We start from the raw sequence: 26290 nt of genomic DNA, 5'->3' as shown, positions 1-26290 counted from the left end.
GTTCATAGGATTGTTTTGTATGTTCTTTCTCACTTTCTCCTATAAAATTGTCAGCGTTTTGTAAATATGTGTGTGTACCTCTGTGTGTGTGCTGTCAGTCTTGTCAGTTCCTGACAGGTTCCCGTCACCCGACTTCAAAATTGTTATTCCTCTAAGGATTTCCTGTGTAATGGCTCAATCCCTCCTGTTCATTACTGCGCTGCTGTCAGAACCCCTGGCAGTACTCCAGCCATGCAAGCCATTTCACCTCCCCCTTCCATCTCCTTCAGTCTGTCTCCTGCTTGCTCTTTTTCTCTGCCAGCTCCAGCCGGTCGGAGGGATCAAGAGCCAGCGTTGCCGTGGCAACTTGTCCTATCCCTATCGCTCGAATAGATCATTCCTGGATCGTTGTTTAGCAGCACGTCAAAYTCTGCGCCGCAAACACCCAACGACAACAAACACAGGATTCTTCAAATAAGATTGGATCATGTTTTCTGACAGATTTTTTTTTTTTGTTGCCAGGTTCTCTAAGTCATGTACAATGTGTCAGACTCAGTTTTGTCAGTCATGCTCACATGGACTGTTACTGACGACATTTGGATGTTTAAGAGGGACAACATTGAAAATGTAAATTGAAGTATTAGAATGCCACTTAACATTGACACATGAGGATGCAACCTGTGTAATATAATATTAAACTCAGAGATGACATGCAACGCTTTGAATTTGTTCAGAAAAACATTGAAACGATAGGCCAACAAAAGCAAGGTTCATTTATTTGAGATTTTCTTTGTTTTCTTCTCATTTCAAACAACTCCAATAGAAAACTTCAAACTCAATGTTACTACTGATTTGAAATGCATCAACAATTATCTTAGTAAATATATTTTTATTTCTACTGACATRAAATTCACACATATAAAAAAAWTCMGTTTTCCGAAAACAGTTGCTACATTTCTATAAGTGTTTTCAATACTTAYTGCCTGTGCCATTTCATTTCTTCAGATTGCGTCAAATTTCCGAATTATGTGTTATTCACATCTGGTRTGAAATTTATGTCAACAGAAATATTATAAATATACTTACTGAGGAGAAACTGTGCATCACATAATCTGTTTATTACAGAGTATGTGATAAATCTATTTTTTAGTGTCTCTTTTCATACCATTCTTATCAAGTCAATGTTTCTATAACTTCTAGAAAATCATGGGTACATTAAGACAATACCAATCATATTTTGGTCTAAAATTATTAAACTACTACTAATACCTGTGTCCAGTAATTAAATGCCTCTGACCATGCTTTTGTTTTTGCTRCTGGTTTTACGTTTTACCTCCTAGAGGGCCAGGAAAGTAAGTCTCATGACTGTTTGATGGTAATAATTTGTCCATGAATTTTCTTCCTGTGGAGCACAGCTTCTAGAGGAAAGTAATGAGCAGATAATTTYGACTCAGACTTAATAGTGCTGCAGTTTTACATTTAGCAAAACTCACTGCACCAATTTCCATGTGGTAAAACCAGTGAGCTGTTTTCATGAGCGGTTAATTGCCAACGGTTCTCCTCCTCTGATGGATTTCCAACATTTCCACTGCTCTGATAAATATCCAGCAGATCTGCCAATAAACATTACTACACACACAAACACAGTCATCGACCCTACCGAACATCTTGACAGGCAAATCCATTTGAAATATGTTATACAACGCAAAGTTGCCCACTGATCAATCTCCTCCATTGACGTATAGCTAATGATGTTGAGAAATGACTGTAAAAAGCTCCATTTAGCTTATTGATGCTCTGGCTCAGATGACAGATGGTCAAATGAGAATCCTTTTCCAGGATGATAAAACTCCCGCCTGTTAATTGATAGTAGGAMATGCTAAATATAGATTGTAACTTTARAAAAACGAAAACAGGAATATTTGTAATGCTGGCATTWGGTATTAGTCGAATTCTTCAACTCCTCTCAACACCCTGCTTCTACATTTCTTAAGATTTTAAATGTGTAATCAGATTGCAGATGGCAACCCTCGTTCTCTAGGAAAATGTAACCCTTCAAAAGCTTGAATTCAATTCCAGGTTTAGGAGGTTTTTTTATGTAGCATATCTGCATCAAAAAGWAAAAGTAAAAAATAACCTGCTGAACCTTAAACAATACTTACCTTTGTAAATCAAACAAACACTTGCTAGGTTTTTGTGTGGTTTATGAGAATTMTCTCTAATTTTATTCAAAAAATGAAAAATKCAGGTATTTATTAGAGTATTTTTGCACGAGACCACAAAAAACCCCACTAACCTGGTACCACTAACAGTTATACTGCTGTAATTGGGCTAATCAGGGTTGTCTGGACTCAACCAGTGAGCCTTATGAGGTTTCAGTGTAACATGAGGCTGTGCTTCAGCCGAACCAGTCGAGATCAAGGGGAACTAAAGCAGTCGTCCAGAAATCTGGACAATGACATCTGAAGTGGCAGCAGAGCCTCCAAGCTGACGATTCCCTCACAGAACAGGTACCAGTTTTGCTCATGTCACCTAGAGTGTCAAAGAGATCATGGAGAAGAAAAGAAAACTTCCAAGAGTGTATTGCCCTCTATTGGTGATATTAGTTAAACGCACTTATTAAACATAATGATAGGGSTTCTAGGCTTTAGAAAGCAAGCATTGTACATTGTAATTAGATCACATGAGACTTTTTTCATGATATGTTTTAAGTCACTTACATTTAATGGAAATATTCACCTTTTAAAAACAATGCATGCAGTCTTTAGATGTTCTAGGATACACACTCAATTTTAAAGKGAATTTGGCTTAAGAACATCACCAATGTGGAAACTGGAATTCATTCTAAAACTTTTGGACACAAATGACCATTATACAGACTGAACCGCAGTTCCCCAAACTAGACTTACTAAAATAAAACTTTTATTATAGTTCACAGTTCCTTGGAAATGTCTTATGTTAACATGACAAAATTTTATGTATTTAACTGGGATTTTATGTGATCAGTAAAGATAGAGTAGTGGGTAACACTTTATTTGAAGGGGGTGAATAAGACTGACATGACACTGTCATAAACATGACCTGTCATGAACATGAATAAGCCTTCATGATATAAATTTGTTATAAAAGTATTACTGATTGCACTTTAAAAATTAGGTATGTTTTTAAAGGTAAAGTTTAAACAGTAATGATTTCTTGGTTAATGTCAAGTTGTCATAACAAAGACATTTTGAATAATGTCAACTTTGTATTAAAAGTGTCATAATTTACCGAATGACACTTTATGACAACAGTCATAAATATTCATGAAGGCTTATTCATGTTCATGTCATGTTTATGAAAGTGTCATGACAGTTTATTCACCCCCCTTCAAATAAAGGGTTACTGAGTTGGGTATAATTGTGAGGATTGCATGTTTGGGGTTGCTGTCTTTAGTCTCAAGCCTCTTATAACAGATTCTTCTGCAGGATTTATCCCCATTCATATTCAAAACAACCCTGATGAGCTAGTATGGTGCTCTGCTATGTTTCACCATGCATGTCTCTGTCATGTTTTTTTCTTTTGACTCCTCCATACATGCCAGATTTGTGGATTGATTGATATATTGCCATTGGAGACTCCTTGACAGTTTCTCTGATTGAAGATCTCTTCGATAAGAACACAGACAAGGTTYTTTCAGTGGCTACAGAGCCATGAAAAGGTCTGAGCACATGTTTGCACTAACCTAACCAAGATTCAAGACATGAACTGCAATCAGATCCTTTTCTTTCCACCTGTGGAACAATGTAAGGGGACCCAGAACTTTCTCATTGTCTGAAAGGGAGTACCCGGTCACAGGTGTTGCTTTATTGCCGGTGTACGGTCACRCCTCAGCTTGATTTCACGATATACCTTTACAGCACCTAGAACTGTATCTGGAATCAGCCAGGCCTGCTGCCACTGTACCGGGGTATCACTCCACCATTAAATATACAACAAGTCAGGAAAGAGCAGGATAAGAATGAAACTATAGGAGCAAACTCTCTGATTTGCTTCACTGTATCCCCATCTACACTTTCTCTTCTCTGTTACTAAGCCTGAATCATCACGTGTGCGTGTCAGAGTGTGTGCATCTACCTTCTTGTCGGACGCCCTGTTCAGATGGAGGATCTAAGCTCTTTAGAGGATGAGCAGCGGTCTGAGCCTCCTTCAGACCTCTTAACGCAGCATTCTGCAGGGACGAAGGCTCTGTTTAGCCACAGATAGCAGCCCTGTGCCCTGTTAGTTCACTCTATCTCCAGCTCTTCAGGCTCAATTCCCAAGAGCCTGTTAACCAACGCCGCACACTTCCTTCTCTCCTTCGCTACAAAGTGGCTGAGCGCTGAAAGCCCCATTTGTCACAGTTAGGAGCTTTACAGGTCTCACTGCCTGTGCAGGTCATTGACGTCTCCTTAAACAGGCTGACGGCTACATTTGTTTTTTTGGGTTTTTTTTAAACCATATTCGACAAAAGCTTGGTACTTTGTTATGTTTTATTTGTGAGATAGTAAATAACTAATTGCATTATGAATTAATACATAAAATTTGAAAAATTGAACAGATATAAGCTTTATGGTGAAGAAAGTTTATAGCTTGGAGCAACAACTGAGGTTCATGACCAGCTGAGCAGTAACATTAAAGATTAGCACGCTAATCTTTGTAACTCTGTGAACTGTTTATCTTTGAGCAGTACWTCATCGCTGCAACTGTCRGGGAAAAAGTTAAGATGCCACCGTGTTAGAGTAGATTTAAAAATGTTCATATTTCRGGAACATAAACCTTAGCTTGTTTAGAAACTCTGCTAACATTACGTTTACATGTCACTCGGTCAGGATTTCAGTGGGGCTTTATGCCTTAATCACAAGACAGCTTTTAATTTTAGTTTCTTTTTAGCACAGGAGAAAACATAACATTAACTAGTAAGATAGTAAGATCTGATTTACTTCAATGCATTTGAAAAGTGGGTTGAACTGCATCATGTTTGCTAAAGCGTCTTTGAGCTTTTATACGTGAATATAGTGATTAAAATCTACTCAAACTGAAAGTCTGGAAAATATTTACAGAAATGTCATTGAATTAACTTTTTTTTTAAGCTACTGATTTTTACCTGTCTTTACAAATAGTCTGAAAACCACAAAATATGTCCTTCATGCCTCTCCTACMATTTAYAGTCTTTTTAATGAAATGTTGGTGTTGGTGTTGGCTGCCTGTATGAGCTGAGAAAAATAATAAAACTTGGCTATTTGTAAGTTGTGATTGTAGAAAGGATGACAGTCTTAGTGGGGAAAGAGTGCCACCTATCACTCTGTTAAGGTATTGTAAAATTACAGTTTCCAGTACAAATGAAGCTAAATATCCAATAGCTTTAYTAGTGTAAATGAAACCAAAATTGTGTTTTTCACAAGGTTACCTTACAGTGGGAATCTGACACCAGCCCAGGTCTTCGTCATAGTCAGCAGGTAAATATGTTAGGATTAAMACAATCACTGTGGCCGCCTATCAAGGAGACCGTTGGCTCACCTGGTGATCAGATCCTCACATGCAGAAGATCTGTTTCAGCTGACAGGAGTTGATTTTCAGACCAACAGGTCAGGATCTGTGCCGGAGGTGAAGCCAATCGAATCTGCTCACCACCAACTTCTCTGTCTCCCCAGACGTGCGTCTGTAAACGTATTAGTGGCAAAATGAATTGTCGCAAACTTTCCAGACATATCTAAAATATTCATGTTGTCTGCATTATTGMGGAAACTCAATAAGGAGAGAATGGCTACGTTTCCTCTCGGCCTGTCCATCAGTACCACAGAAATATTCATCAAATTACAGCAGCCCACTTGAAGCGAATGCAGAGTTAACATCTGACTGTCACATCGGCACCTCCTGCAGCTCTAATCACAGCCTGACATGATTCATTCAATCATCAGCGAGGGGCTTAAAAAGTGATTAAATATGTTGATAAAAGCAAAAATAGAACAAGGCTGACCGTTTCAAACAAGTGAGATTAAATGATCAGGGACTAAATAAAGAAAGTCAGGCGGTGAAATTAATGAAAAAAATGTCTAATAATAGCAACATTTTGACATTTGGCTCGTTTTAAATCACATTAATCACTCTGCGTTTAGGAAAGCAGGAATTCAAAACAAGCACAAACTAGAAAAAGAAATAAAAATACAGTGTTTTCAAATCAAATAATTTTTTTTAGATTTATATAACATTTAAGAACTGCAGAAAAAAAGATATATGGTTTCAAAAATGGCTGTCATTATACTGAAACTAAAGCATTTAATTTACGAATCACCTGATTGCTAAAGGTAAATGGTTGCATCAAATTTTATTTGGCGTCTCAGAGTAAAGATGGGATTAAATACAAATGCATGCCCTACTTTTAGATTTTTTCAAGAACTACATTTATTAATCCAGATAAAATCAATTTATTATTTAGAAGGCACTTTATAATAGCATCCACTTATGTGCATTTTAATTTCAGCATTAAAAATGTTCTTATCATAAAATGAAAAGCACACCACACAAGATTATAATGGAAAGTTTTACAGAAAAAAACGAAACAAAACGATGAAATGTCGTGAGGTCTTCTTTTAAATGTGCTTGTGCTACACATGGCCAGCAGGTGGCAGTCCTTAAGCAAAAATAAAACTGAAAGGTTCCGGGTTGAAGCATTCTGCATAGCAGCAATAAGAGCAAACTGAACACTTATTTTCTTTTCTCACACACATACGCGCATACTGTAAAGTGTAATAAAATCTGACCTTAGTAATTTAAATACTGCATATTTAAATGAATAAATATGTATTTATTATCACAATATTTAAAATGATCGCGATCAAAGTCTGCTTGTTTACTGTAGAAAGTAGCACACTGAATGCTACAGTCACCAGAAATCAGATTTTGTCCCCAGAACGTCACATAAAGTCAGAAATTTTGGGGATATGTTATGTAAAAATGCATTTTGAAGAGGTGCAGAATATTAACTTTTAAAATTATTTAATCAGACACACTAGCTTGTACATTTTATTTTTAATAACATGGCAAACTAAACATTTGGTTTATATTTTATCTAAAGCAGTTAGCTGTTCATCGTGTGCGGCATCCATCAGGCTTCTATGAGCTGTGTTATAATTTGAGAATAAATACATTAACTTAGTAACATGTAAAAATGTAAAACATATGTATGATTGATGAGGTCTTTGAAGGATTGTAATCTGTGGAGAATTTAGCTGCAATGCTAATGCTAAGTCTAACTTGCTAACTAGCTAGCAGAGGTTTTTCACCCTGGTGATAATGAACAGAAAATTTTAGATGTGGTTGTCATGGAAATGCCTTAAATGCCACTTTGATTAGTTTCAAAAGGTTCAATACTGACACGTCWCTGTTAATGTTTAATAATACTTTACTGGCATCCATTTATTAAATTTGTATCGGAAARTATATCAGATCAGGGCAAAAGAAAAAGTAATACAGTTTTCATCAAAAATTTGGTATGATTATTTCAGTAATAACATTTAAAATGGTCATTCTTTACCTGATGTAATTGACCAAACTGTGACAGCCTTGGTAATCCCTGACTGAATATAGGACAGTCTGATGCAGATTTTAAATGATTATTTTAATAAACCATCATTGATACTTCTTTAAGCAMATTTAATCACCATCAATCACTGCAAATCAGTGTTCATACTGTAAAGTGTAATAAAATCTGACCTTAATTTAAAACAGCAGTTTAAATTGCGCAAGACAAAAGTTTTTTATTAAAACAGGGATAATGCTTCAAGCTCTGGGTTTTATTTCCCTAAGAGCAACCATCATTATTGGCTTTGATAAGTTTCTCCTACTAAATCACGCTGTTATTACARCAGCGCCAGCAGCGTCAAGGACTAAAGTTTATTAGCTAAAGATTTTGTTGTCAAAGTGAATGAAAATATTCCCCCATCAGTCTTAACTGTAACTCAAATCCACCTTCAYTCGCTCAATACGTACAACGGGTTCCCTTGTCTTGCAAAATTTTTCATACTGCTTGAATTTTTCAACTTTATGTACAAAAGACGAGCATAAACAGCTGAAGGGGAAGAAAATGTGTGGTTTGTACATTTTTTTTGCAAATAAAAATTTGCAAAAGAGGCTGTTKTTTTAAATAAATGATGGAAATTACGGCAAATTTGTAGTTTTCAAAAAATACCTGGAGAGGTAAAGACACTTGATTTTCATTTTTTWAAATTCAACAGAGACATGAAAAATGTAGTGTGCATTTGTATTCACCCCACATGGCCTTATGACTTTTTATTCTCGCAAAAATCTTAATAAATTTGGCAAGCATTTATATTTACCTCTTTTAATCATGATACCAATAATTGAAATGAAATAATAAAGATATACGGTTTCCAAAAATTAGGAAAATGGTGGAATTCATTTTTATACATCTTGAAATCTCGAAAAAGAACAAAAAAGTGACTGACATTCAAAAACTGAATCACACACAGCTGGACCCTTTTTACAAATTAGATCACTTGTGAAACTGCAATGTAGATTTTAGAGTATCGGTGTGAATGAGGGCTGGATAAAAAGGCATGCCACAATTCTTTAGTTTTTTACATGTAAAAGAAAAACTTTAGGAAATCCTTTTCCATCCACTTCATAGTAAAACACTACTTTATGTTGGCTTATCACATTAAAAACCCTGATAAAATACACTGAACGTTGTGGCTTTAATCTGAGAAGATGTGAAAGAAGCCTAAGGTTTATGAATCATTTTGCAAGACATTGTATATTTATGTTTATATTTATTAAAGCTTTTACTGGATCTGAAGTTCTCACCGAAGCAATGYGAGATGTCCTTTATCCAATCATGATGGAGCTAATTTTAAAATTTTTTTTTTAAAACGGTACTTTTATGTGCATTTTAATTTTTCATCCATTTATGCTGCTTAATATTTTTTGGATGGATTTCTGAGAAAGTGGCAACATTTGTGTGCAACGGTTTTTCAAAGTGACGTAAAGGCCTCTGGATCCTGGAGGAAGCTTCACATTGAAGGGCCACAAGGTGGAGATAAAGTTCAGGATACGCCTCTTCAGGCCTGATTATATGTGTTGTGTCTAAGAAACAGATTTTAAAAATCAACCTAATACATCTTCACATATGATTAAAGAGCTATTAATACATGAGGGGAATAAGACCTTTCCTGTCCCTCTTTAAGCTGTGGAAAGGTGAAAGACAATTCTAAGAAATTCATTTAAGACTGCATTTCAATTTAAGCATAGTTATGAATATTTAACAAACTGACTTCCAAGTTCAAATTTAACACTGTTGCTAGTTTAGTTTGAAAAAAAAARRAAAAAAAAAGTTTATTTTTGTGGAGGAGATCCATAATTCAGAATTTAGTGTGAAGAAATTTAGTAATAATGGCCATGAACTAGTAAATGATGACTAAGAAGGTCCACATAATTATCATCACCTTAATGATAGATTAGGATGCTGCAGTTATTCGATCGTTTCCCCATCACGTTTGTCTGGATGGTAAATCATACGGCGCAGTTTGCAGGTCATCAAGCTGATTGCCGGCTCGTTTTCTGCATCTTTATTACATGCCGGAGGAAGCAGAAACCCTACAGGTGGGTTAGCTCTGCTTGGGCGTGGGAGTAAGGTAGGAAGTGCCCAAATCAATATCATGTGAATTATTAAGAGCTTTCCTCACTGTCACGCTCTGTGGATGCACTCCCTCCAGCCTCCCCCTCTCTTGTTTTCACTCTCGCTTCCTTCATTTCCCCTTGTAGGGGAGTTTACATACGTTCGGCCACACAACCCGCTCTCACGCACTGGTCTTTAGGCTCACCCTTGTTCGAGTGCTCATTAGTCAGTGCACTGATGCAGAGTAGCCCTGTCATTAGCTGAGAGCTCTCTGTCCTCCGTTCCCTTCCCTGTTTTATTCTTCTTYCTCTGCTTAGGATTCATCTTCATTTTATCTCGGAGGCTGGGGGCAGTCCAGAGATTTACATGACAAAGATCTCCTTAATCCCACTGAAGTCTAAATACCTTCTACAGCCCGTCTTTATTAGCAGAACCGAGATCAGGTGTCCTAATTGACTTTGCCATTTCAGTCACTTGTTAATGCCCCAGATGAAACTGGTAAGGAGACAGTTGGATCTAGCCACAACACTGCACCACAAGCATTTCCCTAAAATATTAATATGAGTTACAGATCGCAATTTTGGGGAAAGTCCCCTTAGGGAATAGTCCAATTTGGACTTAATTCAGCAGACATGCTTGCTAGAGACTGSTATGTAAATGATTTGTTTTACAAGAACCTGCATTGTCTAAACTAGGTGCGATTGGACATAAAAGCAGTGTGTGGACTAAATGCATCATCAGGCAGTTGCTGCAATGTGGGCGTTCTGATCCAGACAGACTGTACCAATGGAGGATCCTCATACTGCCATGTATGGAGTTCATCTACACCTTCCATCCACACAAAGGCAAAGGACTCTTTCCAGCAAAGCATGTCAACCTGGACCTTAACTCAACAACTGTTTTCAGCTAGTTTTCTGCTTCTCCATGATTTGACTGAGCTKCTAATGGAATCAAGCTTATAGAGAGATAATGGCATGGTATCACACCTGCATTACTACAGATTACCATCTTTTGTGAAGATAAGGAGATGATCAAACCTGTCGTTGTTTAGGGACATACTGTTGGTACTCCTGGCATCATAAAATGGGGAACCAAATGTACACAGGGCATACCTTGAGGTACAGCTTGGAAATAACTTAAGGTATTCTTGTGGCACACTACATCATCATCTAGAGAGAATCATTTAGTGCGTAAACAACACCAATGATGTGTGTATCTCCAGATTTGTTTGCATTATGTTAAAGTCCCTCACTTGCCAGTCAATTCCCTTGATCTGAAGCACCAGTTCCAACAGCTATGGGAGGGGATGTAAAGACTGTATGATCTTTTTTCCACATTGAATCAACATGGACCATCAGCATCCTTGTGCTGCCAACTCTGTCTCCCTGTCAATCTGATAGTGTAGCCATAGTGATATGGTTTTTTGATTGTTCATTCTTTAGCTTCATTTCAGTTCCAAGTCTGGGTTCTCTACTTTTTGGTCAAAAAATGTAAAATAAAACTAGCATACTAATTACTGAACTAATTACTATTCACAGAGGGGCTGGTGTTTTCAGGTTGGTGTGCCCATTAGGTTGGAAATAAAAACTAAGGTATAATTAATTTTATAATTTATTTTTTCTATAGAAGTTTCATAGAGTAGTTAGAATTGCTTCATAAAATGAAAAAATTGATMAGAATTTAACTAAATAAATGTCCTATTTATGTCTAAATATTTAGCATAAGTTATGAATCTTACACATGCAAAAACTGTTTACAGTCCAGTCCATTTATTTTAGGGCTGTTTCCACACCTATAGTATTTACTTTGGTCTSAATCAGTTGATATGTATAACTTGTCATTTTCTTCTGGAGAATTGGCTTGTCAAGCAGAGAAAACTCCAAATGAACCACAAACTGCGACTAGAAACCCACTATTTCTGCATCTAAATACAAAGTGGCTCATCATTTGGCTGCAACATTCAAGTGACGAAGAATTAATAGACCACAGAAGTGGCAGGAAAAAACACTCAAAAACCAATTTGAGGAGCTTTAATCTCACTTTGGGATAAGAGGGCTTTTTCATCATTTCGATTAATTCTTTCACACTCGATCTGTGCTTAGGCTGGAACTGAACGTTCGTTGGAAGTTCATTCCTTTCCTTTGAGAATTACATGATGGAAAAAGTAGGTGGTTAAGAACTAGAGTTTTAATTACTGTAGCTAATTTGAAGAGAAAACTGTGTCTTTTGTGTGTTTCACAGTGTAGTGCTAACAGTTTGGGCATAAACCATGAAACTAAACTAAGCAGTTAAAAATGGCACATGCTAGTTTAATAGTGAACTCACAGACATGAGGTCTCGGCAGCCAGCAAGTGTCACAGTTGACCCAAACCTGCTCGGTTCCTTGTGTACCATTAAAAAGGCATGTCTTATTATTTTCTATGATTATCATGTCATCTAAAAACTGTAAACACTTTTCAAGTGACTTACTACTTTTCACTTGAATTCCAGAAAGCAGCAATGAGGTTACCGGGGAGTACAGACTGTAATATGTCATGCTCAATTTCAACCTTGTAAAATTGTATCCAACTAGCTTTGATTTGACTATCTGACTAGTCTTTACCAATTAAATCGATTTTAGAGTAAATAACTCCAAAATCCCTAGAATCTGTAGAAAAAAATTTGATAAATGTTTTTCAATTTTGCCGTGAACATATACGGTTTTAAAGTAGCAATGCTAACTCTACACAGAGAATAACAATGCAACACACAAAATGAACTTCTTATGTTAAAACTGCTTTGTAAAAGGTTCTGTAAGTTTATCTAATTCATGAGGGCATTGTTTAGCTTCCAGCGACAGATTCCTTTTTCTCAGGAAGGAGGCACAAATCTATCAAAGCATCTCAATCTAATTCATATGAAAAATATCCACACGCAGGGTGCATGTGAAGATTATCCTCCATCATTTCCTCCCTTTCTCCCCATTCCTTTCCAAGCGCTCCTGACACTAATGTTTGTTTGTCATGTTTAGCTCCACGGGTGATGAATCCGTCCCAACGAGGAGATCTATTCATTATCTCGGGATGCACAACCCTGCATTCCATATCCTAATTTATCTGAGTGGAGACAGAAACAACACACGCACTGATGGGACACCCCTGCTGAATTCCTGCAGGGCTATCAGTCGTCTTGCTGCTGTTTCTTATCTCCAACTTGGCCTCTTGTTTACAGACACCATCACTTAAGTGCAACATCCTCTAATATATTGCTGGCTAATGACTGTGTTGTACAAACTATCAATCTGTGGGCATCACCGGCATCCAGGGAGAGTCCAAGGAGTGAAAAAGTCCAGGCTAAATTTGAAAGTTGCTCAAAAACACGAGTTCCTGGCTAAATCTGATTTGTGAGCTTTTCCTTGTCACGTAAACACTCATTGCATCCAACCTGCTGGGCTGCCAGCTAGCCATCAACAATGCAATTAATGAACACAATGATGATAGCTCCAGGAGGACATTCCTCTTTGCTCATCGTGCATTCCGCACCGCATGCAATTACAAATGACCAAACACTCCATATAATAGCACATCATTTAGCCGACGTACTTCGCTGGCTTGGCTCCCTGCGTACTCCACACTGGCCATCAAAATCTCTGTGATAGAGCACATTAATTACACCCATCCAGAGACAGCTATGATTACAATTTCACACGTTTGAATGGACTTCAGCCATTTGCCACAAAACTGCAGAGGCAGAGCAATGACTTTAGCGAAACTGAGGGAAGGGAGGTGGGAGAGACATGGAGGGGTGGAGGGGGGAGCTGGGTCGTTCCTAATTCTCCAGAGGACTGCAGATGCAGGATATGCGGACGCATGGATGCTGACAGTTCTGGCGTTTATGCGGTGTGCTGTAATTGCATGCAAATGGGCCCGAATCTGTATCTTAACACGTCTTCATTAGCTGGCGCGCACGTGTCTGTGGCTCTGATGGAGGGACAATGGAGGGTTGAAGTTAATTCTTAGCAGGCTGATTCTGTTTTCATACTGGACAACTTTAATTAAACGAAAGATTAAGTTTTGAGGGGATGGTTTAATGCGTTGAATCCCATGAGTGCTCTAATAAACAGCAGAATGGAATCAGTCAGCGGATATCTAATGAAGTTGAAAATAGACATAGACGTCTATAACGCCGCCACCAAGTGCCTTATTTCTTACTTTAAACACATCTCATCAACATACAAAATGAGTTTCAGTTGCATTGCTAATGGCTTTATAGATATGATTACACTTGATAATTATGGGCCTTCACTTGCAAATATTATGTTTATCATGGTTTGCAATGGAAAATGTTTTATTACAAGTAAGGAAAGCATTACCACTTTGGTTTCTCATCAACCTAGTCTATTTAAAGTTATTTTAGAGAAAGTTTATTATTTGTTTATTCTGTACGATACCCATAATCTTAATGGCATGTTGGAGGGTTGAACAATTTGTTACTAAAGAAAGAAATTCTAATGCCAGATGAATGTATGAAAAACATGATTTATAAACTGGTCAATTTTAGACTAAATTATTCTGCATGAATTACAAATTCTCTTTGATAAATCCTTTCTTTACTAGGCATGCCAACTTTTTGTCTTTTATGGAAGATAATRCTAGCACATCATTAGATAAGGTGCCTATTGGCACAGAAATTGATGTAGCCGCACAGACATAGAATGACACTGGAGATGGCAACAACCAAAAGAATAATGTTTGTAGTTTATTCTGGTCCTTAAGGAAATTAGAATTTTGATCTGTGAAAACTAAGCAATATCTTTCTTTAAATATTCAAATTGCCTTGCTCTCATTGTGTCAGTCAACCAGTTAACCATGTGGCACAACATCCAAAGGAGAAAATGACATGCTGAGCTTCAAATTGAGACTAAATTGAGGAGTACACCCTAGCCCAAATTAACAATAATTATCCCTTCAAACTCTAACCCTAAGTGCGATACATGATCTTCTAATCCCAACTTTCATGACCCCCAAGACAACTACTGACTCCCTATGAAACCAGAAGTGCCAGAGAATGTCAATCCTTATCCTTTATTTCTGTTCCTAAACTACCATTATCACTCCCCATTTCAGCATGTTGATTGTTGCCAGATCAGTCGGTGAGATGACTGACTGTTGAGTGCAGCTAATGAGAGGCAAACAAGAAGGGAGACCATGACAGCAGAAAGCGAACCCTGTATCTACACGTCAGACAATTTCTCCTATTTGTCATCACAATCTCTCGAGAGCAAGCAACTKTTTATCCAAGAACATGGCCTTGTGGSGGTGAGGACACTTCAACTTAACTGAAAATAAGGTTATAAAAGAGACCTCCTACTCATCCTTTCCCAGCTTGTCAGATTTGATGGATTTGAAGTTGTGCCACACCATTTCCATTTTCACAAGACTGATTGAACACTGCGCTATGAGATGTTCATAGACCAGAGGAACGCTAGTACAATGTGTTGAAGTTTGCTGTTTTCACATTACAATGTAAAAAAGTGAATACTTTTGCAATGCATTGCAAATTGATTTTAATTTAACAATCAGTTAATACAGCATAAACTCATTAGTGGATCAACAACTACATACCTTTATTATGTTCTGGTCTTTATCAATCATGACCATCCAAAGTCAGAGCTAATGTACATGGTAGCTCACGTGATATTCATTTTCTGCAGCAAAGGATGTCGGCGCTATTTTTTTCTTGTGTCTGGAACCATTTTGACCTGTAATCCCCAAGATTATAGTGGCTAAACTGCCCACTGTGTGTTTTCGTGCTCTTTATCAACTCCTGGTATGGTAGGCTGAGAGGACTGCTGGCCTCTGGATGCCCTTAGCCTGACATTCAGGGATCACAGGGGTARCTCGCTGTGCGCGTGCATGTGGGAGTGTGCTTGGGCCATCACAGGTGTCTCCAATGCCCTTGGGGCGGAGACAGGCTCCTATGGGGTAACAGCAGGTCAGAGGGCACAGCAATTACGGAGCAGTTGGAACCATTAATTAGCCAATATATCACTTACTCTATTGTTTGGGTTGCCTGTGTACACTAAACTCAGAATAACCTCTGGACAACTGTCCTTCCTCCTAATATTTCTGTTAGGGTTAAGTCTCCCACCTCAAATAACCCTGAATGCTCTATACAATACCGCTGCGCTGATACAAATAGTCATGGCAGAAAATAACAAATAAGTTCTGGAACCTGAGAGATGATATGTGGCATTGAGAAGGAATCTTTCAACTCTTTGCCCCGTCTTCAGGCAACATGTCTCCTGAATACTCATCAGTTATTTTATTCTATTTTTTTTCTGAAGTATTTACCTATGATCTGAGCCCGCCTTGAGCACTTTTATTTTCCTTTCTGCCTCCAAGCCAGGCTGTGAACTTTCAAAGGCCGCGAGAAAAAGACACTGTAAAAAACTCAGAGAGGGGGAGGGGATATCAAAACCTGCAAACTCGAGAGCTCAGCAGCCGAAAGGGAAGCCAGGTAGGTTGAGGTTGGTTAGGAATCACATAAGCGCCAGGGAGTAATRGGGATTGACATGGCCACCCACATGAGGGAAGGACAGACTGCTCAGACAGAGGAAAGCCGCTACACGAGAGGGGACTTGACTGTCAAGAGGGTGATCGCGCAAGTGGGACCCTTTCAAGGGAATGTCGTCTGACCCCCTCCATTCCTCCTCGGGCAAGTGGGGGTGGGCGATATCCTGGTGAGGAAAACACACCACCAACACTTCAGCTCAACGATAAGACTCCTCTTGCYGTTGCCGCACATCTCTAACCCACAACCGAAAGGACAAGGAAAAACTCCGAAGAGTTCCTCTGGAGCCAGCAGAGGCCATTCTGCCAGGACAMCGAGTGATTGACAGGGGCTGACGATAAAGGCAGAGAGGAGCAGCGTTGAAGGATAGCGGCCTCATGATGGAGTGCTCATGGGGAAAAGTAGCTATTGAATCCTCTTTTTAATCTGTCTGTCAAGGTTATTGAAAGTGCTGTCTTCGTTATTGCGTGCCAGCCTTGGACTTGAAGGGGCCATAAGTATGAGAACACACCCTTTTCTGGTGAGAGGATAAACAAGCTGAGGCAAACACATACACCGATAAAAGAATGTGTAATGTGCATATACACATCAAAGAAGAGCAAACAAGCATTGTCGCTGAACTGGGTGTGTGCATATCCCTCGATGGACAGAACATCGGTGTCCCATAAGAGGTTTTGGTGCACTCATCCAGCTGATGGCTGTCCTTTTTACCCCCAGACCTCCTGTGTGATGTGGCTCCAGTTCAGGTGAGATCGAGAGGGCTCCACTCCAAACTGGACCCGCTTTTCAATCAATGCTCATCGGYCGCTCCAGCAATAAGTTGTCAATGGGATTCTCATTGGAATTCAAGTGTGCTTTTAAATAATATTGTAAAAAAGTGAATCACACTGACAGATGACTGGGTGAGTGGCAGTTGAGAGCTTGTCATGGAGCRAATTTTAATCAGAGGGGATGGTGTCAGGCAGAAGTTGATGTACACCGATACTGCCTGTTCCTGTTGTGMTGTATAATCTTTTATAGTAGAGAAACCTCTTTCAACRCTATTCAGGGTAAAACTAAGAATTTTAATTATATAAATGCTTCATCCATTAAAAGCTCCTTTTTAAGCGAGGTTCTGTGAAGATATCAGTAATAGTTTTCTTCCCCGTGGTAGAAAGAAGCCATATCACATTTTCAAAATTCTTTCTGAAAATGTAAATAAATCCTAGTTGTGGAAGCCAACAGATACTCAGCTATCTTACTTATATTTTAGGTAAATTTTAGCAGATTCAAACAAGTCAAACTGAAAAACCTTTAAAAAAAAAAAAACAACAACCTTATATTAGCAGATATTAATCTTCAATTTTGCAACATTTTCTTTAACATTGTCAAAATTTATTTTCTACCAAGTAAACATATTCTTTAAACCTAATTATATAGGACATGTACAATTTAATCAGGGCTTTGCATAAAATATCTGCCTTAGAGCTTAGAAGAAGTTACCTGAAGAAGATCTAGCATCTGATCAGCATGCTTCCCAGGTGAGTTATTTTGAAGTTGCCTGTGTCCAACTGACACAACACCTCAAGACAATATATATCCGTTCTGTTCAGGAAACACTCTGGGATGCCCCGGRTAGAGGGATTTTCCGTCTCCCTCCTGGAATGGCTGCCCAAACAACCCAATCTCAGATAAGCAGCAAACACTGGATGGATAAGGTCTCGTGCTGATAGCAACCGGACAGCGCTTTACAAGACATGCTTCACTTTGAAGAGGAATACTGAGGCCTTTTAATATCACAAAATCTTGTCACACTACAAGAAGCTGCCACTCAAAACTTTCTATTTTCTATAGTGTTTGTGATTTTTACCCTAAAAACCACAGGTTTCTATTTCCGTTGAGCCTGTCACAACGTGTCCATTGCTGTTAGGGCTTTCACAATATCCAACAAACATGGCAACCATCTGTGTGCTTGATGTGAGTTTTTTAGAGTTGATATAACATATTGGAATGTCTTAAGATAATCTTTTGTACTGATGACAAATTATTTGACTTATTTTCCCACWACAAGAAATAAATGACGTTTGGCTTTCATTCAGTAGGTCTAAATCCCGTTCTTGCCCAAGCAGCGAAGAGAGATCCCTGTGTCGTTTGATTTCCTCTCTGAAACTAGTTCACCTTGGACAGCATGGCTAYGCTGCCTCAAAAGACCTCTGCTTTCTGTTGAGGGAGGGTGACCTGTACCAGTTGGGCTTTAGAGGTGCCCCACAGCATGTTGTTTTGGATCACAAACTATAGGATTACTCCTATAGATGCTTGTGAAACAAACACTGAGATTGTACATATCAGCAGGTTTTAGAAATATACGTTGCTCTGGTGACTGGACTATGACTCCGACACATTCTCACCAAGCTATTGACAGAATCATATTAAAAGCCATACTACATGAAATAATTGCTTTTGAAAAGAAGTTTAGGATTTCTAAATAGATGTCTGTAAAAGGGTGGCAAATGGAAAATAAGGGAGCAGCGCGTTTTATGTCTGAAACGTACTGACAAAKCGTAAAGCGTGAAGCAATGTAAAAATCAATGAACRATGGAAATAATGTGATTGTTTTGCTCTTCACAGCATTTTGCTTTTATGTCAGACATTTCCTCTGACCAGAAGTGCTTTACGTGTTCTTTTCCCACGTCCTCACATGTAMATAAAATGACAATTTTTGCCACAATGTATAAGAGGATATATGTATACATTGTGTTGCAAAAATCAAAATAGGGCACAGCAGCTAACAAGTTACCATGTTAAAGAATATGATAAGTTCTTTCACTACTTGAAAACCTTTCCACAGTTGGCGCTGTGGAAAAGTGGTCACAGAGTCATAAWTCCCATCTGAGAGTGAAAGTCAAAGAAACACTGCTAGTTGTCTTTTCAGTGTTTTATAAAATATATTGTTTAATTATACACGCAATTAAACCCACAGTAAGATCAAATATCCATGAAAGTGGGACCTTACACTATGAAAAACAGACAGAATTTCACTAGCGTTTTTTCTCTGGTTACCGACCAATGATAAATGATCAAATTTGGTAATGTTATACTAATATCAYAAGATAATAGTTTTATCACCTGCAAACTAACTTAATGGCAAGCTAAAATAATACTAAGTGGGGCACCAAGTCTATTCATGGCGTTATTTGAAAACAAAGGCTATGAAGACAATTCTCACAWGCATTATATTATTTCTGCTTTTCCTGATTGGCTCATGGGGATGTCGCCAGGGGCAGCTCATTCTGGGGGATCCCAAAACGGTCTCAGGTTCTCTAGAAAGATATAAAGTCTGCTCTAGGGTCTCTGTTCTCTGGGATCGGTCTGGAAAACCTTAGAGAATCGGCTGTTCTTTTAGGAACTTTTCAAGCCATCTACCAATACATATGGTAAGACTGACATGCCAAAATCTGTTCCCTTTCCCAGTTGCATGTAGAAAATTGCGTAATTTTGTTCTCAACCTCCTGCCACAACCCCTTTGGCAAGCTTTTCCTCCTTCTGTTCTAGCAATACGAAAGTGTGATTGGTCAAACATTCATGGGTATTTATGCGGAAAACAGCCCCAACTACTCAACTTCTATTACCCTGTTTCTTTACCAGAGAGCAGGATGAATAGTTTTAAGCAGCAATTGCCTGAGGAATTACGTACTGTTGGACCAAAACACTGAACACACCCTGCTCCTTTCTGGTCCGATGCAGCGGGCGAACGTCCTACCAACACACATCAGCTGTTCAACTTTGGCCCAAAAAAAACTGGGCAGAGATGTGGCTCTTTCAGGCAAGATCCATATCTCACAATGACTGGTGAGGGTCGGAACAAACACAGACCAGAAAATTAGAAGTAGTACTTTTTGGCATAATTCTTTTTTTTTCCCCACCACAACCAACTGCTGAAGGATCTACGAACAATGGCCCAACCTGTCCATTTCTTGCTCAAGAATATCATCACTCAAGAATAAGAGCCCAAGACATTCACTTAAGACAAAATCTGACCCTTTGCCAAGAAGAAAAATATCTTCCTTGCACCAATTGAGAACCAAGGACTGAGACTCAGTAGTGGGAAGCCAGACTCTGTTGTAGACTAACCACTTATAATCGTCAATGTCTAGGAAATATAGAACAGTATGGAAACTCTGCCGATGTCCATTTGCATGCAAAGATGTGTGAAATTRTATGTCCAACCTAAAGGAACTAAATGTAATCAAGAKCTACTCAAGGTTATTTTAGTAGATAATGGCATTACTTATGTATAGAATAGCCTTTTTCTAAACACCAGTCCATTAAATCTACGTTATTGAAACATGATCCTGAAATGAGTCCAAGCATATGCACATTAGAAATAATTAATTGGTTCTGTTTTTCTGAGAGTAAAGACAGCACAACAAGGGATGGATTTGAATGTTTATCAGTATTAATTGTTTCTACACTGAAGCATGTTTTTTTTTCACAATTTCCTTTCCTCGACACTCTGTGAGAAGCAAGTTATTCACGTCCTTTGGTGAAAATCGATTGACGTCCACTCATTTGAGCTCCATTCAAATCCCAAATAAAAGACAGTCCTTTAGAATTGAGCTTTGCTGAGCAAGGAGTGCTACTTAAAAACTGGCATCCATCCAAGAAAAATAACCTTCCATTCTTTCATTCATTTCATTTGAAAACTTGGTCACAGATTGCCCTTAAAAATAACAACTTTCATATGGCAACAACGCAGCTTTGTTAACCCTTGCAAGGCTAGCCTCTGTCAACAAAGTGGCCTGAAATTACCAAATAATCAAGAGCCACTGCTTTTCAGAGGGCTCTACCTTGTATCAAAAGCTTACCTTGCCTTTTATTCAAATTTTCCTGCATTATTTCACTATTCATTTCTGTAGAATAATACACCTCTGGAGGATATAAATCGGTGAAAGATGTGCTCTTGTGCAGAAAAATTATTTATTTACTCACGAGGAGCCAGCAATTTGTGCTGTCCCTGAACTATCGTGGCTATCGAGAAAAAAACATCAAAAACAACTATATATGAATACATTCTTGGTTTATTCAGCTCTGCCAGAGTGTCCTTTAATAATAGATGTATTAATCTGCAGCTGAGTGTTTCTGCCATGCAAATGCTGTGTTTACATACGTGCGTGTGTGTGTGTGTGGTTATGAACGCCCATGCAAGTAATGCCTTATGAGCAATAAAATCATCAGCAAAAGTTTACTCTCTGGTTTATGAGCATGTAGTGCCTCGCAAATGTATTCCAACCCTCTTAACTAGTTCAAATGTTCCCATGTTACATTCCCTGCAATGTATTTTGTTGAGCTGCCAGGAGATAGACCAACACGAAGCAGTTTTTAATAGTGAAGTTGAATGATGGTGTATATCTCCWGGAACTGGGAAGCTGTGCTGATCAGATGGGAAGATGGATGGAGCTACAAATAAGATGGGAGTGAGAGGGGGGAGCATATTTATTTATTAGAATGACTTTTTTAAAGTCCAGACCTGAATCGAATAGAGACTCTGTAGCAAGACTTGGAAACTGGAGTTCACAGAAGCTTTAAGWCCAACAAGACTTCATTTCATCTTTTTTTGCATAATCACGCACTACTTTTTTCTGGTCCACTATATGAAATCTTTTTAAGACACATTCAAATGTATTCTTCATAATTCAAAGTTTCAAGTTAATTTTCCTTTTCATTTGATATAGGAGTAGGAATGGCTTATTGTCTGATACGTTTTTTTATTATTATAAGAATTTAGATTTACTGTTGTCACAATAAATTCCAATTATTTTTTTAATTCCCCCAAAACTGTCCGTATTGTTCGTTTTACTGTTTTTCCACTGTTTTTTTCATTTAGAGTATCAATAAAATCAATAAATTCCAAAATATGACTAAATGCAGTTACTGTGAGCAGCTTAGTGATGCAAATCACTCCATTATGTGACTAGTGTCCAAAAGCGCATTACAATTTTTTTCAAGAACAGAATTTGTGCTTGATTGCTAAAGTTACCTAAAAAAAGTAGTAATAAGTTCTTATTCTGTGTTAAAAAAAGTGGCACGATAAAACTAAGTCCATAATGCCCAACCATATATCTGCCACCACTTTGCTTCACCGTGGGAATTCTATTTTTGTTTTCTAAATATCCAAACATCTCAAGTTTGTTTCTCACCAAACCAGATGAAAATCTTTCATTTCCTAAAGTAAGAGAATCACCAACTCGTCTAATGGACTACTGAAGTTAGTAGTTCTAAGATGAAAACGTGAAAAACCTTTAGAAGTCACTTTTGCTTAAAAGAAAGCATCACACTTGAACAGAAATTAGCAGGTGTGTGTGGATTGTATGTGCATACTGGTGAGTGTATATGTGTGTGTGCAGTCACAACATATGTTGTAGCCAGTTGGGGAATAGTTTTCCCCAGAGAGCAGTCCGCACGGCCCTCCAGTCAGAGGCTCAAATTAAAGGGAGCAGCACCATAGCCATGCCTCATCCGCTTTAATAGCATTTTAACTGTTATTGGAGCTTTTATATATATTTATAAATGAGCATTCGGTGATGTTGGTCATGCCAGCACGCCTATGCAAAGGACGGTGCCACAACAGCCTCCAACTGAACTATGACAGGCCAATTAATGGGCCTTCATTGGGAACCAGTTGTTACATAGGTCACCTAAGAAGTGCAATTAGAAAGCATTGTAAATTATTTTTATTGAGAATGCTTGATTAAAAGAGGGAACGCAATCAACTGCGAGTCTTTATATCAAATGYGCACTGATAAGATTTTTATTGGAAAATAAAAATGATCTAAAAAAAAAAAAAAACAACAGACTGGTTATGAGGCGCTCTCATGCTACAGTGAGCGTACACACAGCCACATAAACACACATAAATGTCGCCCACGAGGCTTGATAGATGTGTCACAGTGGGGATGTGAATGGGAGCCAATTACATTTATAATGTCAAACGTGCTGCCGAAATTAGCTTCAGTATTATTATGCAAACGCTAATTGCAAGGAAATGCTAAAATGATTTAAATCGCCAGGGCTATTTCCAGACATTAAGGCATTCTGAAGATAGCCATAGCACTAACAATTTGTACCACCCTTTTTATAATTACATTTAATAGGTTGTCTTATCAGCGCTCTAAAAGTGGATTTGGATTATCGCAGGCCAGACCAGACCAGTCCGTCAGAACAGATTTTTTTTTCACTTTTTTTTTTTTAGGTGATGAGTGCTGGCCACCTTGTTCGTCGGAGGAGGAGAGATAATGTTCTACGGGGTTAAACACTTGGATTGCCACTTCAGAAGGCAAAATGGAACAGAACACCATTGGCGAGGCCACGCTTTGTATTTTCAAGAAGGTCCACCACTGGCATTCAACGCCACTTAGCTTCCCACCACAATAGATTTCCTACAGTATGCAAAGACACATACAGAGCGTGTTGCCAAGCCGTCCTCAGAGCTGACCCCATCCGGCGGCACTGACCCCGCCATTGTTGGCGCTCCAGGCATTCAGATTGTATGCAAATAAGGGCAGCGAATAGAGGGAAGGGAGCAGGAGACGTGCTTTGTTATTAAGCAAGACTTGAGTCTGCTTATTAATTTTCAGGGCCTTACACTTGAGCGCTGCTTCGAATTATGACAGTCTAACAAAGTGCTCCAGTATGTCTACTATCTATGCATGATCATTTAAAAAAATAGGAGAATTAAAGGTAGTTTATTATAAGAATTGTGACTTTTTCAAGCTTTTCTGACCCATTTGATTTCCTCTATAGATCAATTTGAAGAACACTCAAACCTTAGACTATGAAGTGATTCACCGTTTTTCACAACTGCAGCATGTGAGTGCATGATGAGGAATGCTTATGACTGTGTTGTGAAAGGCAGCAGGAGGAGGAAGGAGATCAGCGTGTTATCGTCATGGGTCTCTGGAGGARGGGGGCTTAGCACTCTCTGTCTGCAGCACCTGAAGCCTTATCCACAGGTGTACAATCAGCAACATAAGCAATCGGCCTCTTTACCTTAAGTCCACATCATCCGTGGGCTGGCCATGCGGACCCAGGGTGCCACTTGGAGATTACAAGGAGATTAAGGCCAGGATCTCATGAAGAAGTATGTTATGTATCATTCATAAAGCAACATATTAGCTACAGGATTTAGCTGTTGAACTTATAGGTGAAGTTGTTTTGTGATGTTTTCCCAAGTTTGAATGATGTACAGTGCAACAAACTTGGGAAGAAAATGGAAAAACAGGCTCAGAATTATACATACAGGCTCAAAAATGTTACTTTATTGCCCAAATGTATTGGGCAGCCTGTTTCAATGAGTAGTTATTCAGTTAAAAAAAATGATGGACTAAAATGAGCTTAATTTCCATTCTGATTGATATATTTTTAAAGGGCAATCTTCATAATTCATTTTATTTATGGTTTCGGTTATGTGTGGTTTTTATTTTCTTATTTATTGTTTTTAGGTTATTGTGTTTTATTTTTGATATTGAAAATGTCTTCCAGTGCCAGTGTGGTGTGTTCTGTACCAAGTTAGTTTGTTGGTCTTTGAGAGGCCAAASTTGCATTATTATGGCATTATCAATATATTACAAGAATAATATAAGAATGCTTTCCACATGATTTATGAGTGAGTTCATAGGAATTTTTGACAATTCTAGGAGAGCATTTATGAGGTTGGACACTGATGTTGGACAGGGAAGTCGAGTTCCTTTGCACCAAACTTGTTCGGTCATATCCTAATGAGCCTTKTCTTATGTACTGAAGAAGTCATGTTGGAACTGAAATGGCCAACTCCAAACTGGAAAATAAAATTTTCTTCGCATAGTGACATTGAGTTGAGTTGTAAAGAAGCCATAGTTTTTCTCCAGCCATCAACAAGCTCTTTGTAAAATTCTTCCTGAATATTTAACTGCTCTTATCAGAAATGGTGGAGCTCATTTCATTTTGGAGCACCCAAAATGCTTGTTTTAAAATCTAATGATTTGAGGAATAGTTTAACAATTTGGACCACGTCACCACATTTCAACATCTTTTATTCAAAACTGGTTCTAGAATAATTAAAAGAAGCTAACATTAAGTTTATGAAATTACCCTGACATTAACCCTGATGAAAAATGTATGGTCTATGTCCAAAATCTTAGTCCAACCAATTTAAATAAGCTCTACCCTTTTTGACAGAAGTAGTTAAATACCCAGTTAGAATTGTGCTAGAAAGTTGTTAATGGATACAAAATGAGTGTTATTTCTTGGCAGCTTGCATAAAAAGATTTGCTTGAGCCTTTATGTAAAAATAAAAGAACATTTGCAACAACTTTTCTAATTTTTGAAAATCAATTGAATTATGTTCTGTATAAACATTCCAGTCTGAAAAGGGAATAGCATCTTTAAAGGCTTTAGATTAATATGATTTCATGCTCATGGTCAGCAAACTCCATCAGCTTTCTACAAGACGCTCGGAAGCAATTATCCACCATTAATTTGTGATATCAACACAGAATATAACTGTAATTGGAAAATGGTTTAAATCCTTTATATTACTAATTTTCTTAGCAACAATCAATTCATAGGCTTCATTCAGGTCACAAACAGGCGTCCAATAAGAACAGGGATTCACATCCATATAGAATGTAATTTGATGATTTATGTGCCACCAAAGGCAGTCTCCAACCAATACTTTCATAAAGATGTTTAAGGCAATTACTAAGGCTTAATGCGAMGCCAGATTAAAGTAATTTCCATTCATACATCCAATAACCAATGGCAAGATGAGTGAAGATCGCTTGAGGAAGCCTGACCAACGTTTCCCTCTCCATAAGTGACATCAAGAGGCATCAGGTGGCATCAAAACACAGATTTAATACAGTTKCCAGCCATTTTACGATCACTTAGCAAGAGCAAGAGTAACTGAAATAAAACTAGCCCCTTGTACTGCACCTTGCTTYGTCCAGAGTGTTTGGGCTCTGGGAATAGAGAAACGATTGCTTTCTGGAGGCGTGAAATCTGTTAAGGTTTTAAATTTTACCCAATTGCTAACATTTGCTCATGACTTATGTACTGCACCAGTTCTATGAAGATTACCGGAAATTCTCT

General features: G+C 38.2%; 1 long non-coding RNA gene across 1 annotated transcript in view; it reads right to left on the bottom strand.

Moving 5' to 3' along the window:
- LOC108167253 (uncharacterized) overlaps window positions 1–26290 on the bottom strand; it is a 50607-nt gene that overhangs the window by 6037 nt on the left and 18280 nt on the right. The window contains exons 2-3 of the long non-coding RNA XR_001777605.1: window positions 5518–5659; window positions 4096–4189 (exon numbers count right to left, since the gene is read on the bottom strand). This is a non-coding gene — a long non-coding RNA (uncharacterized LOC108167253). The remainder of the gene's footprint in view (window positions 1–4095; window positions 4190–5517; window positions 5660–26290) is intronic.

The sequence above is a fragment of the Poecilia reticulata genome, linkage group LG2 (assembly GCF_000633615.1).
Source record: "Poecilia reticulata strain Guanapo linkage group LG2, Guppy_female_1.0+MT, whole genome shotgun sequence".
Classification (NCBI taxonomy): Eukaryota; Metazoa; Chordata; class Actinopteri; order Cyprinodontiformes; family Poeciliidae; genus Poecilia; species Poecilia reticulata.
This window is presented reverse-complemented; position numbering and strand designations above follow the sequence as displayed.